Genomic DNA, 15,574 nt, shown 5'->3' on the forward strand with positions numbered 1-15,574 from the left:
GTAAAATAATTTATATTCTTTATTGAATTATATTTTATTACTGTTTTATTATTATTATACATTTTATTGCTGTATCATAAACATCTTTTGATTGAAATAGTACTGAGCATTAAAAAAAATCAAGGCATTGAATTGATGAATGGCATTGAAGTAATGAAAACATTCATATTGAATGATATAAAAATTTTACCTTTCAAATTTGATATTTGTCATTGTTTTAATGTGATTTTGTAATGAAACGTAAAAGTATTTGATTTGAATTTGTAATGAAGGGTGCTGAGACTAAAGGAATTAAATGTTTATCATTTACTAAAGGGCATATCTTTAATTAGTTATTTGTTAATGTTGGGTTTTTCAAGGGATATGTACTAAATATGTGCAAAAATATGTTTTCATGATGATTATGTCGTGTTCGCGTTACCACGGAAAGGGGGTGCAGTAGCTTCTGAGGGTAAAGACCCCTGAGCACCCGAGGGCAGAAGTCTAACTACTAGCTCATACGAAGATGAAACTTGCACATTCGCTTGCACAACCACTTTTTACAGGGGGGGGGGGCGGGCACATTCACACACCTCACAGATAGAACGCAGATGAAGAACAACCCTGCCCGAACCGGGATTCGAATCCGGGACGCCCTGATCACGGGGAAGATGCGCTACCCCTATGCCAGGAAACCGGCATATGTTTTCATAATTTATTTATTTCAATATAATTTATTTATTAATAGAATAATAATAATAAATTATTTGAATCCAAGAATTCGATCTCCTACAATTTATAAGGTTCTTGAAAATTATGCACTAATGAATCATTTCAGATATTTTCCATATTATAAATTGCAATTATGAAGTATATAATATTCCTAGAATTTCAAAGAAAAGGATACATTACATACCTAACATAAGAACAGATTTAATCCATAATCAGTTCAAAAATATTTATATCCGTGGATTGATTTACAATTATGGCTAGGTTTACTAACAAATAATGATCAATTCCTTGTTATTTTGAGAAAAAAAATAATAAACAGTGTAATCCAATATGATCCCTCAGAATTCAATAACAGGAAGAGTTAATTCTAGATTTTATTTTAAATTTTCTCTCATACGAAATGGGAGAAATGAATTGTAGTCATCAAATAAGTAGACAGCGCAATTTCACTTGAAAAATCCCGTTTGTTTGAATAGGTATTCTGTCTGTCATAAAAGCGATAAATCATAAGCAGAATAAACTCAACATATAAAATTTCCATGCAACGTTACACCAAATTACTGATAAGTATTGCATTTTAGAGGAAATTCGTGTAAAGAATGTCTAGTAGTCTCTATTATAATGGAAATGGTAATATTTTAGAAGAATAAATTTGAGAAATGATGAATTTTTTAGCCCAATCGGTCAAACAGAAAAGGCCCAAAATACATATAATATTCTCTGCATTATACGACGAAACTAAACACAAGACGTAGCATGTTGGAAAAAAAAAGTTAAATGGGGTGATTGAACCTCTGATATCATGATCCTGAGAAGCATAATATGAAAATAATTCCAGCTATGAATAAATAAAAAACTATGAATAAACATGCAATTTAATAAAGAAGTGGCATACCTGCTTTCTTAATACCTTAAAATATTATATCCTTCTTCATTTAATACTACCTTTTTTAAAATTTAGGATATTAACGTCCTATTTTGAAGTAATACGAGGGCTGTTTTTGGACGAAGACCTAATTTTTAGCCGAAGTTAGACAACAAGGACGACATTTGTGACCTCACCCTCCTTTCCATACTTTTACACCATATTAATGGAGAGACATTTGAAACTCAGTGTCTAACAGAAAAGAAGCCCATGGCCCTTTAGTGGTACGGGAATCTGAACCTAGAACCGAGTTCTAGCATTAGAGTTTCCACTTTCAATTCTGCATTTCGCTTTGCTCCTAGTCATCATGTAGCGATAGTGAGATAAATAAACAGAAGCTGTAAAATCGATGTTTAGACAAAGTGTCTCTTATGTAGTTTATCATTGGATCATTCATCATCTGCAGATGCGATGAGTTAGTCAATGACCGGCATAAACCATGACATTTATAGCATATTATTGCGTCAATGACCTAAAATGAGCTTAAGAATGATCAAAAGAATAGGCTTATGTTCATGAAATCATATCTCATAGTTTTATAACATTAATGAATGTAAGTGGGGATGATTTTCATTCATGAGACTTGTTGAAAAGAACTTGATCAAAAATCGCAGAAAAATGTTTAAAGTTAACGATGTTTTTCTCAACTTTAGACTAAAAGTAGAATTCTAGATATCTGGATTAAATGGAAATTGAATAAATAAGTAGATGCGAAAATTTTGCTGCTTAAATAAAGGACATAAATTTAATAAAAAACATTCACACAAAGAACTTTAAGATTAAGATTAATACACATTTAGGAAACTGTAAATAGTGTAATATTTACATATAATATCACCCTATGAATCAAAGATACAAATTGGAAGAAAGTCGCTTCGAGGCAGGCGGAAGTAAGGGACTAGAGGAAAAGAATTTTAAGGATAATCTTTCAGATATTAGTTGAATTTAGAAGGAACATTTGAATTGCATTACCTAGAAAATGACATATAACAGCTATAAGATGAGACGATAATATTTTTATCAAATCGCTGCCTAACATCTAATCTTTATCAACTCCCTGCCTCTCATCTACTCTTTATTAGGGTTTGACGGTTTTAAAACCCGGTTTTAAAAAACCGGTTTTTTAAAGTAAATTTGTCACATTCGAAAACCGGTTTTTAAATTAAGAAAACCGGTTTTAAGAATTCATATTATTATGTAAAAATTAATTTTGAACTTATTTGATTTGCTATTCATTCTATGCAACGGGCATAGAACATTTTTTCAACGTTGCAAGTTGCGTTGGCCAGAGCTTGTGCACTGCACAGTTGTGTCTCGAATTCGTCAATTTATGTTTCTCATGAACATCCCTTTTCACTTTTTTTTTTAGGTGAAACAAAAGTTTGATAAAGTTCATCTCTTGCTTCTCGTCGGATGTTTTGTCTATTGGTATGAAGTTGGTACTAATAGAAACGTCAGCAATTTGACTGGCTCATTTAGAAGAACGTATGAAAGGAATGGATAATTCCCCGTTTTCTGCTTCTTGATCACAGTTTTTAATGATATCATATAAAATTTTCTTCGTACCACTCCTGAAAGGCTTTTTACACCACTTGAACTAGCCATATCAATACGAAATATTCAGTTAAAATAAAATGATGTTAGAAATGACATAACACCCACATACACGTGAAAAAAAGAGAACTAAAAAAGTATCTAATGAGAGAAATCCAAGGTCAAATGTGCTCATCGCTCCGCGTCTCACCCCTTAATGAAATGGAATTGTCGAAATGTGGTCCCAGAATCCGATCCGTCTCGAGTCACGACAGGTGTGCTTAATATTGTGAAGGTGAAAACATGAAACAAAAATATAAAATTGTTATATTTGGTAAAAATAACGTAAGTATTAAGTGTGTTTAATTTTTATGTTTATATTTTCTATTTTACATTTTAAAATTAAAATTTTTTTTCATAAATTTCTTCTATCAAAAATTAGTGCAAAATAAGAAGTTCTGGCTTCTGTTTAATGGAATTTTAAATAAAACACAGGGTGTTAAAATATTCCATATTTTCTTTCGCAACGTTTTAACATAAATTATGTCTTTAGCAAACATCGGAATTAGATTGAGAAGTGTTTTTTTTTTCAAAATTCCTAGAAAAAGTGTAGATTAGATTATTTTAAATTGCATTAATATTAATAGTTAAAATAATAAAATTGTAAAATAAACGTCAAAAATATTTATTCAATAACTTTAATTTCATTTTTAGATAAGAATGAGTAAGTCGGAAGTTTGGGATAATTTCAAAAAGTTCGGGATAGACAAGGCAATCTGAAATCATTGTAATAAAATGTTGAACTGCAAAGAATCATCTACGAGTAATCTACATAATCATTTGAAAGCAGTTCATAAAATAATTGTCGGAAATAATATAATTGTTTAGTTTCTTGAAGACCCTAAAGAAAAACTTACAAATCTAAAGACACTGAAAGCTGATTTTTCATTATTTGAACAAACGAATAAAAGAACAAAAAACTTAGATTTCTAATTTGATGCCAAACTCAATAACTAGTGCACGAGTATTTTCAATTTCAGTCAATATTGTGTCCAAAATTAGAACGAGACTTAGCCACCGTTTAGTGGATATTTTATGTTTTTTTAAATCCTATTTTCTTAGGAGAAATTAAAATTCGTGAAAATAATATAAATATTATTTGAAATTTTTGTTTGAGTTTTCGTTATTTTGTGTAAGTAATATGTATATGTAATCTTTAATTTTGTTTTTTATATTTTGACTTTGATATTGATTTCGTTTTTTTGTTATTTTATATGAATTAAAATAACATAAAAAATAGAATAGGGAAAAATATTTTATTTTTCGCTATTCAATTTTTTTTGACAAAAATTCGAAAACCGGCTAAAATCGGTTTTTTTGGAAATATCGTATTTGAAAACTGATTTTTCAAAAAGTCGGTTTTTGTATAAACCCTACTTTTTATCAAATCGCTGCCTGACATCAACTCTTTATCAAATCGCTGCCGGACATCTACTCTTTATCAAATCACTGCCTATTTGAATAGTTAAAGAAAAGATTAAAAGAAATCTATTTTATTATTTGTGAGTGATCACAATATAAAGATGAATCCTTATAAATATGTGGAATAAATTTTGCAACACATTAACTTTATTATAAATCCTACGCCCCAACCTACTCCTTCTGATTTCTAGAATTATGAAGAAATGAAGTATTTTCGAACGCGAAGTATGAAAATTTAAAAGACTTGTTCATGTTGCCCAAATTATTCAAGAATATTAGTTTTCTTTATATTTAATGCATTAAAACCGTTGAAAAATCAAGCTAGAACAGTTTAGGGAAACAAATTGCTTTCTTGTATTACCTCTGATCATGATTTAGAAATAATTTGTCTCTGAAAACCGAATGTTGCTCTAAACACTCGAGCGTTTCTATTATCATTCGAAATTTTGAGCATCAATGAAATAACTAACAAGTACCACCTTTATATTCAACATCGCTCTCCGAATTTAACATGTGGATCTTTGAATTTCCACCACAATTACCACCTTGAATTTATTTTCATTGATTATTTGTATGGGAGCATATCTTATAAATATAACCTAAATTAATATGTAAACTTTTTAAGCTTCGATCTGAATTTAATTGATAAAAATTAAATTAATTAACTGTCACAAAACATTCACTAAATTTTTGTCTACCTAATTATCTATGCTTCATTGTATTTCTGAGAAAAATTAGAAAAAAAAATGTGTTAGTTTGTGTTTCTACAAAATACAAACTATTTATGGGTTATGCTATATTCATAATGATGAATAAATTGGATGCTTTTAGTGTGCATCATTAATTAGAAGGATGAGGAGATTCTTTTTATTAGATGAATAAAAAGAAACTTACTTTTAACAATTGTCAAATAAATGTTTTCGTATATTTTCTAAACCACAGTCATTTTTAGAACTTAGAGGAGAAAATGCTGTCATGTTCACCTTCTGAAACAATGAAATACAGTCTAACTATGCAAATTTATATTCAGTGAAAGATTTTGATTAATGATTAACACACTTTTAAATATTTCTAACTATCTGAATCGGGAATATTCTTAAAAATTATTTTCAAATGAATTTTTAAACATATTTATGATACCAGACGTATTTCTTAATTGGCTAAATGAAAGTGAATATAAAATTCAAATTTAAGTTAATATTTTTTTAATTTAATAGCATTTAAAAAATTAAATATTTTTTTTTTCTGATATAGTAGAAAAAGAGTTTGAGAGATATATTGTGAGATTCAGAAGTGCATTACAGTTTCAAAAATCAATCAATAAATGAATAAGAAGTCAATGAAAATAACAAATTTAATAAAAAAAATAATAAATTATGAAAGATTCTTTCGTTTGCAAATAAAGGGTGAACATAAAACTTGGTGTTTTTTTAATTTTTTTTATTCTTGAAACCAGAATTATTTGGTAGCAAGATTTATTTTTTAAACCAAAAGATATATTTGAAATTCGTTGAGTGATGTGTTTAAAAAGCCTTCGTCTACTCAGTTTTCAAACTAACTTCTAACTTTCTAACTAAACTTCGTCTAACTTAATTTTCAAAAGAGTACCAAGACATTTTTATAGCAGTTAAAGTCGTTTCTTTTACTCATATTATATTAGTGGTAAATTATTGAACTCAAAGCTAGAGGGCTCCAGGTTAGAACCTCGATTCCACTAGAGATCCATCGTTATGAGGCTTCGTTCAAGTTAACCCTTTCTAAGGCCGTGGGAAGTATGCTTCCCACCAAATTTATCAATCTTTGTATGAAATTATGTAGGTTGGCATAAGTTCTGACAAATTTTTTTAGAAAGACAGAAACTTAGATGCTTCAGTTCTTTATCTCACACAAAATGATGTGTCTTGGTTTGTCACTTAATTAACCAAATTAATTAATTAATCAAATTAAATTTATCTAATAAGCTAGATGAATCCCTTTTCTTATTCTAATTTCAAGCCTAAAAATATTTTAACATAATATGACAAGAAAAAAATGGTCCTTTAAAGGGTTAAATCGGACTTCGTGGGTCAAACGTACTCCTGTTGGTGTAGTGCTGAAGTTTGGAAAGAGGAATGCCAACTCAGATGTCGTCCTCGTTGTCCAATCAGGGTTCAAAATTATGAGGTTCGTCCCAAAATATACCTAGTGTTGCTTCAAACGGGAAGTTAATATAACAAAACTATCATATCATCTGAAATTGGGCTTAATTCTTCGAAATTCCAGGGGCTCATTGCATCACAGCTGAGCTAGTAAATAGTATTTTTTTAAATATGGCATTTAAGTTAAATAACAAGTAACATATTTTCTCTGAAGTAATTGAATAAATCTTAGATATGTACAGGTTGATTTAAACTTTTAGAGGAGCTTTAAAAATCGATGAATAAATGAATAAAGATAAAGAATCCTACAGAAATAAAACTAGAAAATTCTTTTTTAACCTTAAAATCCGAATTATTTGTTATCATAAATTGCATTTTAAACAACAAAACAAATAATTCTACAGCTGATGAGTTGCGCAATTAAAATGCCGCCTTCCATTTAGAAACTTAACTGCCAAACAAAGAGTGATACTTTTTTTATTCCAGTTAGCGACATTTCTTCTACATATATTCTATCATACCATCAAAAATGGCAGTTAATTCTGAAAAATTCTGCAGTTCTTCGTTTGAAAGCTAAGCTCCTGAATTGAGAATTAAATATATTTTCTAGCTGTTACTCCAATTATTTATTTATTTATTTTCATCTTACGCAATGCATCGTTTCGCTAACTGCAGAGTCAACGGGTGGATTAACTGTTAACTATGTCACCAACAAATAAATACATTTTTCGTTTCATGATATTTTTCATTTACATCTGTTATGTTCAAATGACTTTTTATCTTCATTTGTGTGCGTCATTGATTTTTAATTTTTTTTCGGATTATCTGAACTTTCTTTGGAATTCTGAATTATGGAAACATATGAACATATCATCATCATGAACATTACATTTATACCTGAATATTATCATTATAATACAAGCCAATTCAAACTGAAGTTTACTGATATATGTTTTAATGGTGAAATGATATTTTCGCAAAGCATTCGTTGGTTTGAGGATACGGACGGGATATAATCTCCAAAAATAGCGACATATAAAATTGGAGCCATTTTCCTCTTACCATTTCGAACTTTTTCCGAAAAGTTTAATGTTCATATTTGCATAAAAGAGTACAGACAGAGGGCACGGCTCTCCTTCGAGAGTATTGTGGTTTCAACATATTACCTTCGATATTGTAAATAAAAAGAAAGTCGGTTTACTTCTTAAACTGATGAGTCAATAAATAAATAAAAAGACGAGTTAGTAAGTTCTTACTGCTTTAAAATGCCTTCTCTGTAACAGAAAATGAGCATATATAACAATTTAGAAATAAATATTGTTTAAACGCAAAAAATGAATTAAATGGAATGAAAAACAAAGAAGGAAATGATGAATCCGGCCTGAAGACTTTATCAAGGGTCACCCTCAGGCAAGGATTCACTCAGGGATTTTTTTCTGTGAGGGGTCTGACTTTCGTCCAAGTATTGACTCCTTGTGACCCGAAAATCTAAACAATTTGAGGTTTTATGAAGACAAAAATCAATATCAATAATTGATATTAATTTAGTGATATTAATTTTTATCTTTAATTAATTCATTTTATTCTTAATTTGTCTTCAGGCCGGATCCTTTCTTTTCTATTCCCTCTAATTCCTTTTTTTTTGCATTAAAATTTAATATTTATTTCTAATTTGGTCAAGTTCACATGTGTTTTAGATGTAACAGCAGAAGCGTGCTTTAAATACATCTTCCTTTTAATAGTTTTGACTCAGGAAATATTTACTTTTTTTAGATAGTTATCATAAAAGTTGATATAATTTTTGGTTCTCATATATAACAATGTAGCTGGTATAAAAAATACAGGGTGTTCAATCTAATCTTCGAGTAATAGCTAATTTCTAAACTATTAAAAACTGTATATACTTCTAATAGGAGAAATGATCTGACATTAAACATTATATTTTATGTTGTTTCAGTTACTGAATGTACTGATAAAAACGAAATCTAAATCCTGATACAAATTTTCGGTTCCGTTAGACATATTAAAATATTTTTAGTATTCTAACAATACGTTTCGATTCTCTCTGGAGCTAAAACTTGCCGAATTATGAAGCTTCGAATATCTCTTTTTTTATACAATTGCATACCATTTCAATAGCCATATCAAGGAAGATCCACTAATAAACTGATGGCTTTTTTTACGAGGTGTCTGCTGATTGACGTAAAACAATGGAATTCAGAGCTTTATAACTCAGGTAGATTTAATCGCAGCCGGCGTCCTGGCATAGGGGTAGCGCGTCTTTCCTGTGATCTGGGCGTCCTGGGTTCGAGTCCTGGTTCGGGCATGGTTGTTCTCTTCCTTGTATTCTCTCTGTGAGGTGTGTGAATGAGCCCCCCCGTAAAAAGGGCTTGTGCAAGCGAGTGTGTGTGTGCTATCTTCGTTTGAGCTAAAAGTCAGACTTCTGCCCTCGGGTGCTAAGGGATCTTTACCCTCAGCAGCTACTGCGCAAAAATTTGACTTAAATAGTTACGCGAAAAAAAAAAATTGTAGAAGAGCGGATTTACCAAAATATGATAAATGGTATTAGATATTTAAAAAAATTGAACTTCTCAAATTTTTAAAAATACAATCATTGACTGAAAAAGCAAAATATATAATATTTATATCATTGAACTTTGGTTTAGTTTAGTTATATTAACGTCCCATTTTAAAGAAGAAGTAGGGCCATTTTGGAACCTGAAATTTTAATTTTGAACCGAGGTCAGATGACGAGGATGACACTGGAGTTGGTAGCCCTCTCCAAACTTCCGCACCACACCAACTGGAGGACGTTTAGCTCCGACGGATTTAACTTTACGTTTTTGAAAGCACTTCTCTTATTTAATGTGTATGTCTGTCTGTAATGGTTTAAAAATAAGCAACTAGACTATGGTTGAGATTAATAATCCTATATAGTATGTGCTGCAAATATTTTGATACACACAATTTTTTAAAGACAGAAATGAAATTTTGAAACAAGAACTAATCATCCCCATTTACTTTGATTTCATCACTAAGTATCTGATAGCAACATTACACAAACAACTCTGCATCATTTATATACCAAACTTATTCACTGGAACAATCGATATTTCAATAAAAAATACTTGAGGCTTAAATCATTAGAACTCAAACTTTATGAAACAGAAACTTAGATATGAAATCAAAGCTTAAAATAATAAATCGATCCATAGATTACTAAATTAAGCATATTCGAATTACTAAAAATATTTTTTTTTTGTTATCAAAATCATGCTTGGAAAACCAGTCAGGTTTATAATTTCCGACTGCAAACAGAAACTCAATCCCAAGTAAAATTTCCATCTACTCATCAGGATAACGTGGTTCGAAATTCCACAATCTATCATTAGGAACCCTCTTTACAATTTCAAATGTAACGCTGATGTGTCTCGACAGCTATTAATCTTCAGATTTCGACCGGATTTATAAGATGATGTTTCCAATATGGTTTAAATCTGCATTCCAATAGAAATGTAAATAACTTGCCTAACGAAACAACGGTATTGCAGTTCGATTGAATTTGTATTCAATGGATAGAGAATTTACCATTTGGAAGTTAAACTTTTCTAAAATTTACACTTTTCGCTGTTTTAATTATATTTTAAATTCAATGTAATCTATTTCAACATCTTTAATTATTAAATGGACCTCCAACAAATTTCTTGAGTAATTATCAGTTTTGAAATAATGCAAGGACTATTTTGGCTTAAATCGTGAAATAATTCTGGTGACGTCACAGTCACGTGGTGAAAAGTAGTCTAACGCATTGACTGGATTACGCGATTGTGCTTTACAGATAATATCTAATTGTCCCAAACCATTTATCTTATTAGATGCCTACTATAGTTAAGAGATAGCAAAGAAGAGGGCATCTAACTAGATAGATGGCCCGAATATCGGGTGTGACATCTAGGCAGCGAACGAGCTAATAGCTGATGGACAGTTTGGGAAGATTTTCACTTACATAATAATAATGTCGAGCACAATTTTTGATACGCCATTATCTTTGTGGCAGTTTTCTCAGCAACATAATCAGAATATACGTTGGAAATTAATAATTAGAATGAAAACAATTTAACTCCTTAATTTTTGAAATACTTCTTTGATGGAATGAAAAAGTTTGGAAATAGTTTCTTAAACTCGGCTACTTTCTTGGAAAAACTTCGTAATGGCGCAAACAAGATTGGTGAAAGCCGAGTATTAAAAAAATTACTTATATTGGGAAAATTTCAACTGACGTAAGCAAAAATACAGTAAGTAATTTTTTTTATTACTTTTATTTTAATTTCCATAATATATTTTGTTATTAGTTTCCATAGTATTTATTCCGATTAGTTTCTATAATATTTATTGATTTTATTCAAACTGAATATAGATATTATAGCAAAACATATTAATTATGTAACATCAGATACATGCATATTGTATTATGTATTCTTAATAAATAATACTAAAGATACAAAAGTGCGGATAAAAGTTTGTAACAACCAAAATGTCGTTAGTTGAAACAATTTTTGATTTCAAATACTATCTGTACATGTTTAAATTACGTAGATTACTGAATATAAAACAGCTGTATATTGTAAATTATTGTCATGCAGAAATCAATAATATATTAGATATTAATTAATAAATTAATATTTGAACAGTGTAGATGTACATAACAGTGATGAAGAATTTTTCTTCAGACTTTTTCATTATTTTATTATATTTATTCAATACTGAAATTTGTTGATAGTACAAAATTACACAAATATATATGTAGATGGTTTATGATAGAACCCCGTACATGAATCTCTAATTTCTGAACTGCAAATTATTATTTGTCACCATGCCCAATTACTTATTATTATAATTTTTACTTTCTTGTATACAAAATATATATATATATATATATATATATATATATATATATATATATATATATATATATATATAAATGTAATCATAAAAGATTCGAACTCGATTTTTTGATGAATCTCCAAACTTCAGATGTTTCTGAATTTGAAAAACACATTTTTGGCATCATGCCAGTATGTAAACACGATAACTCAAAAACGCATTGAATTAAATGGATGAAATTTCAACCGAATTTGTAGATTTTTTCAAAATTTGAACTAAATTCATTCTTATAGAGTCTGTGTGTTCGAGTACAAATCAACTCAATTACTACTAAAAAACGCAAAGAGCTGGATAAATAAAATTTGGTATATAGGTTAGTCTAAATTATTGATTCTTAAAATTTTTGCTTCTTTTGTTCAACGAAAACAAGTAATGAGTACTAAATTTGGTTATGAAGCGTGCAATATTTTAAATATGCATTGATTTATATTTCCGAAGTTTTCATGAAAAATAGTTTGCATCATATCAATGAACAAAAGGAATAAATTTTTGTAAACTCGAAGATTTCAATTCAATTTTATTGTTGAATTTTAAATATTTAATTACATGAATAATGAATATATTGCAAAATGAAATACACTGTATGAAAAAAGAAATATATATTCAATCGTCAGACTTCTCATAGGTAATGGGAAATACCTATAATTATTGATCCTTTGATGACATGAGATTGGTGTGGTGGAGAAATTCGAAGAGGGGGTTCAATTCAAGTATCTTTTTTTTATCATCTGACTGTGGTTCAGATTATGAGGTCCTTCGGCAAGGAACGGCATTATAACTAACTGAACTAAATCGCTTATCGTGGGAAAAAATCAATTTCATCAACCAAATGAATAGAAATTAAATTCTTTCTTAATTACTTCATCATACAGGAAATTAAAAACGTTATTATCTTCGGATAACACTCCACTGAGGTGAAGAAACAAACTTGCGAGCATATTTTTTTTTTTTTTTTTCAAAAATCAAATTGGTGAACCAGTTAAAAAGAAATCCATTTCTTAAGTCAATTCTAATTTTGAAGTTTAACACGCTGACTATCGCTGATGTCATTTTATTCACACCTCTCTAATTAGATGATCACTTCTCTACTCTTTCCTAACTATAACAGAGAAGAGAAAATCTATTTAGTTAATAACAGTCGTAAGATATGGCAACGAATTATATACTGTAACAAGGAAGAGTTGCCCTTTCAAAGGGTTGAAACTTCTAATTTTCAAAATGATTTACTTTTAACTAAAAATACAAATATTTATTTAAATTAATATTATATAGCTCATTAAATCCTTAAATTTTTGCCGCATTATAAAATATTTAAATTTCTCCAGAACTCTACAGTAAATATCCCTTACTTTAAAATTACAGTTTAAGAATCTATTACTCGCAGTAATAAAATAGGAATAAAAAGAGAAATGGGAACTCAAGATGGCATTGGTATTTTAATGAATTATCTCCACTTATGTTAATTGTATTGAAGAGAAATTTAAACCAACCCTTTCAGTATCTATTACTTCTCTCTTATACTTAACATCACATATCTTCCTTTTCGGGGAAAGTAATTTTAATCCAATATTGTGAGTTAACATGTTGTGAGTTTAAGGACTTAATAGCAGCAGTGTTTGAAAAGGACCCGCCAAGATATCTCCATCTAATGGTCTGTCGACTCCGAATTCTTGTGGGAAAAGGATTAAACCACAAGCGTAACTAAACTCGGAAGGACGCAAACTACAGCAATTTATTTAATTGCGTACAATCTGTGTGCGCGAAGAATGATCGCTGTGCTGAAGGGCACGGATTCCGAATCCCTTAATTAACTGTTTTAATTGGAAAACGGCGACCGTTAAGTGTTCTGGAATGCACCAGGTCCAGAAGCTAGGACCCAGTACCCACTTTGACAGGTCCTGTTTCTGTATTTGATTTTGCCTCTTCCAAAATGCGGCGAGGGAAGGCTGAATACTGGGTAACTGGATTTCAAAGTAATTAGTGCGGCACGGTGTGGTCGGTTATTGAATTGTTCGGACCGAATATTTATACGATGGCTGTGTTGAACTTCTGACGTTTGGGCCATTATCGTTCCCTGCGGAACTGATCTTCATCGAGGTCGTTAATGGGAAGCGGAAATTTTTCCCTGTCATCGAACCTCTTCTTCGCATAGTCTAAATGAGGCATGTCGTTTAATATCGAGATGGTCGTTGACTTGGAGGCAGAGGGTTGTGCTTAGGAGACGGAGTGAAATCGATAATACCCCTTTAGGTGAGTAACTCAACAAAGCTGGCGTCCTTCGCCTTTTACATTTTGACTTTGGGAAAACCCTCGCACGCCAAAGCATAAAGCGGAATCAAAATTTTAAGTCTTTGATATCCGAAATGTCTGTTATTGAATTAGATGGATTACTTTGCTTATTAGAGTCTTTTCTTGTTTAAGTTAGTTTATATTGATTAGTTGTGTATTAAAAGCAATATTTGTACCATTGATTTATTAAATAATTTGTTTGAAATACAGATATTTCAAAAAATTACGTCAAATGTTTGATCACTAAATGTCAGGATTTTCTTTTGCAATCAAATTAGATGACACATATCCTCTGGGGATATGTTATTGATTTTAGACCACATTTCTGGTTCAAAATGTTTCTACAACTTGTTTAATGACATGCTTTTTCAGGATGTGTTATTGCTTCAAAATCATATTCACATATTCAAGGCAATTTGTTATCAGTAATAGTACTGCGATTGTTTTAATTTGCTTATGCTAAATTTAGAAACTTCATATATCAATGGGTAATCACCTATGATGATTTAATCGATAAAAGTGAAAGATTTCTTTATTTTTAAATCGCATAAAACATTCTTTATAAAAATGTGCTACTGTTTTGAGCTTGCTGTTTGTCAGTTGAGAGCTTAAAATATTTAAACATTCAATGTAGCTTCAGCCTTCAGACAAAATGTATGTTATTAATAGAATATTAATTTCTTAAATTGCTTGATTGGAGTATTGATATGAATTTTATTTTAGACGAGCTTTTAAAATCTTGATGTTTGAATTTTGTCTGCGATCAATTAGATGTTGTACTTTATTCCGCAAATCTGTTGCTTATCGCAAAATTAATACTTTACTTTTCAAGGCTTAAAACTTTAATTTTTTTTAATTTTTCCTGTTACTTTTTTTCCCAAATTTTTTGTTGTATTGACCGATATTATGCTAAGATATTTCAGCATGCCACATAGTTTTTATCAGTTTTGATATTCAGTCATGATAAAATCGTTTGATAAATGAATTTTTATAAAATCTGATTAGATGTTTAAATTCATGCTTTGATACATCAAAGAATGTCAGAAGGTTAGAGACATTTGCACTGTTAATTTTTTAACTCCAATGAATGTGTTATCTTGATTTATAATTTAATACATACTCCTGAATAATTAACATTTTAATCATTATATTAGATGCATTTCTTAATTATTAAAAGAAGACAAACAATTGCTGTTTGAAGATGGCTGAAAGGTTTTGATTAAAGAATTTGACTAACTTTACTATTCATAATAGAATACAGTTATTCAGTAATGATAGATACACTCTTTCAAAATGATATTCACTTTATAAATTAAATCTCTTTTAATTAATATAAATCTATTTGGTTTCTGAATAATGCTTGAAATACGTTTAATTATTAGAATTCATTCATAACTGAATTTATTAACCTGCAATTGTTTATTAGAAAGCTTTTCGACATTTTGAGATAGTTTTTGCGAAGTTATTAAATTAATTCATCTCTATGAACAAATTAAATTCTTGCGTATTGATATCTCATTCATTCAGATTTGTATCATAAAATTTGTTACAT

Source organism: Argiope bruennichi, chromosome X1 (assembly GCF_947563725.1).
Source record: "Argiope bruennichi chromosome X1, qqArgBrue1.1, whole genome shotgun sequence".
NCBI classification, from domain to species: domain Eukaryota; kingdom Metazoa; phylum Arthropoda; class Arachnida; order Araneae; family Araneidae; genus Argiope; species Argiope bruennichi.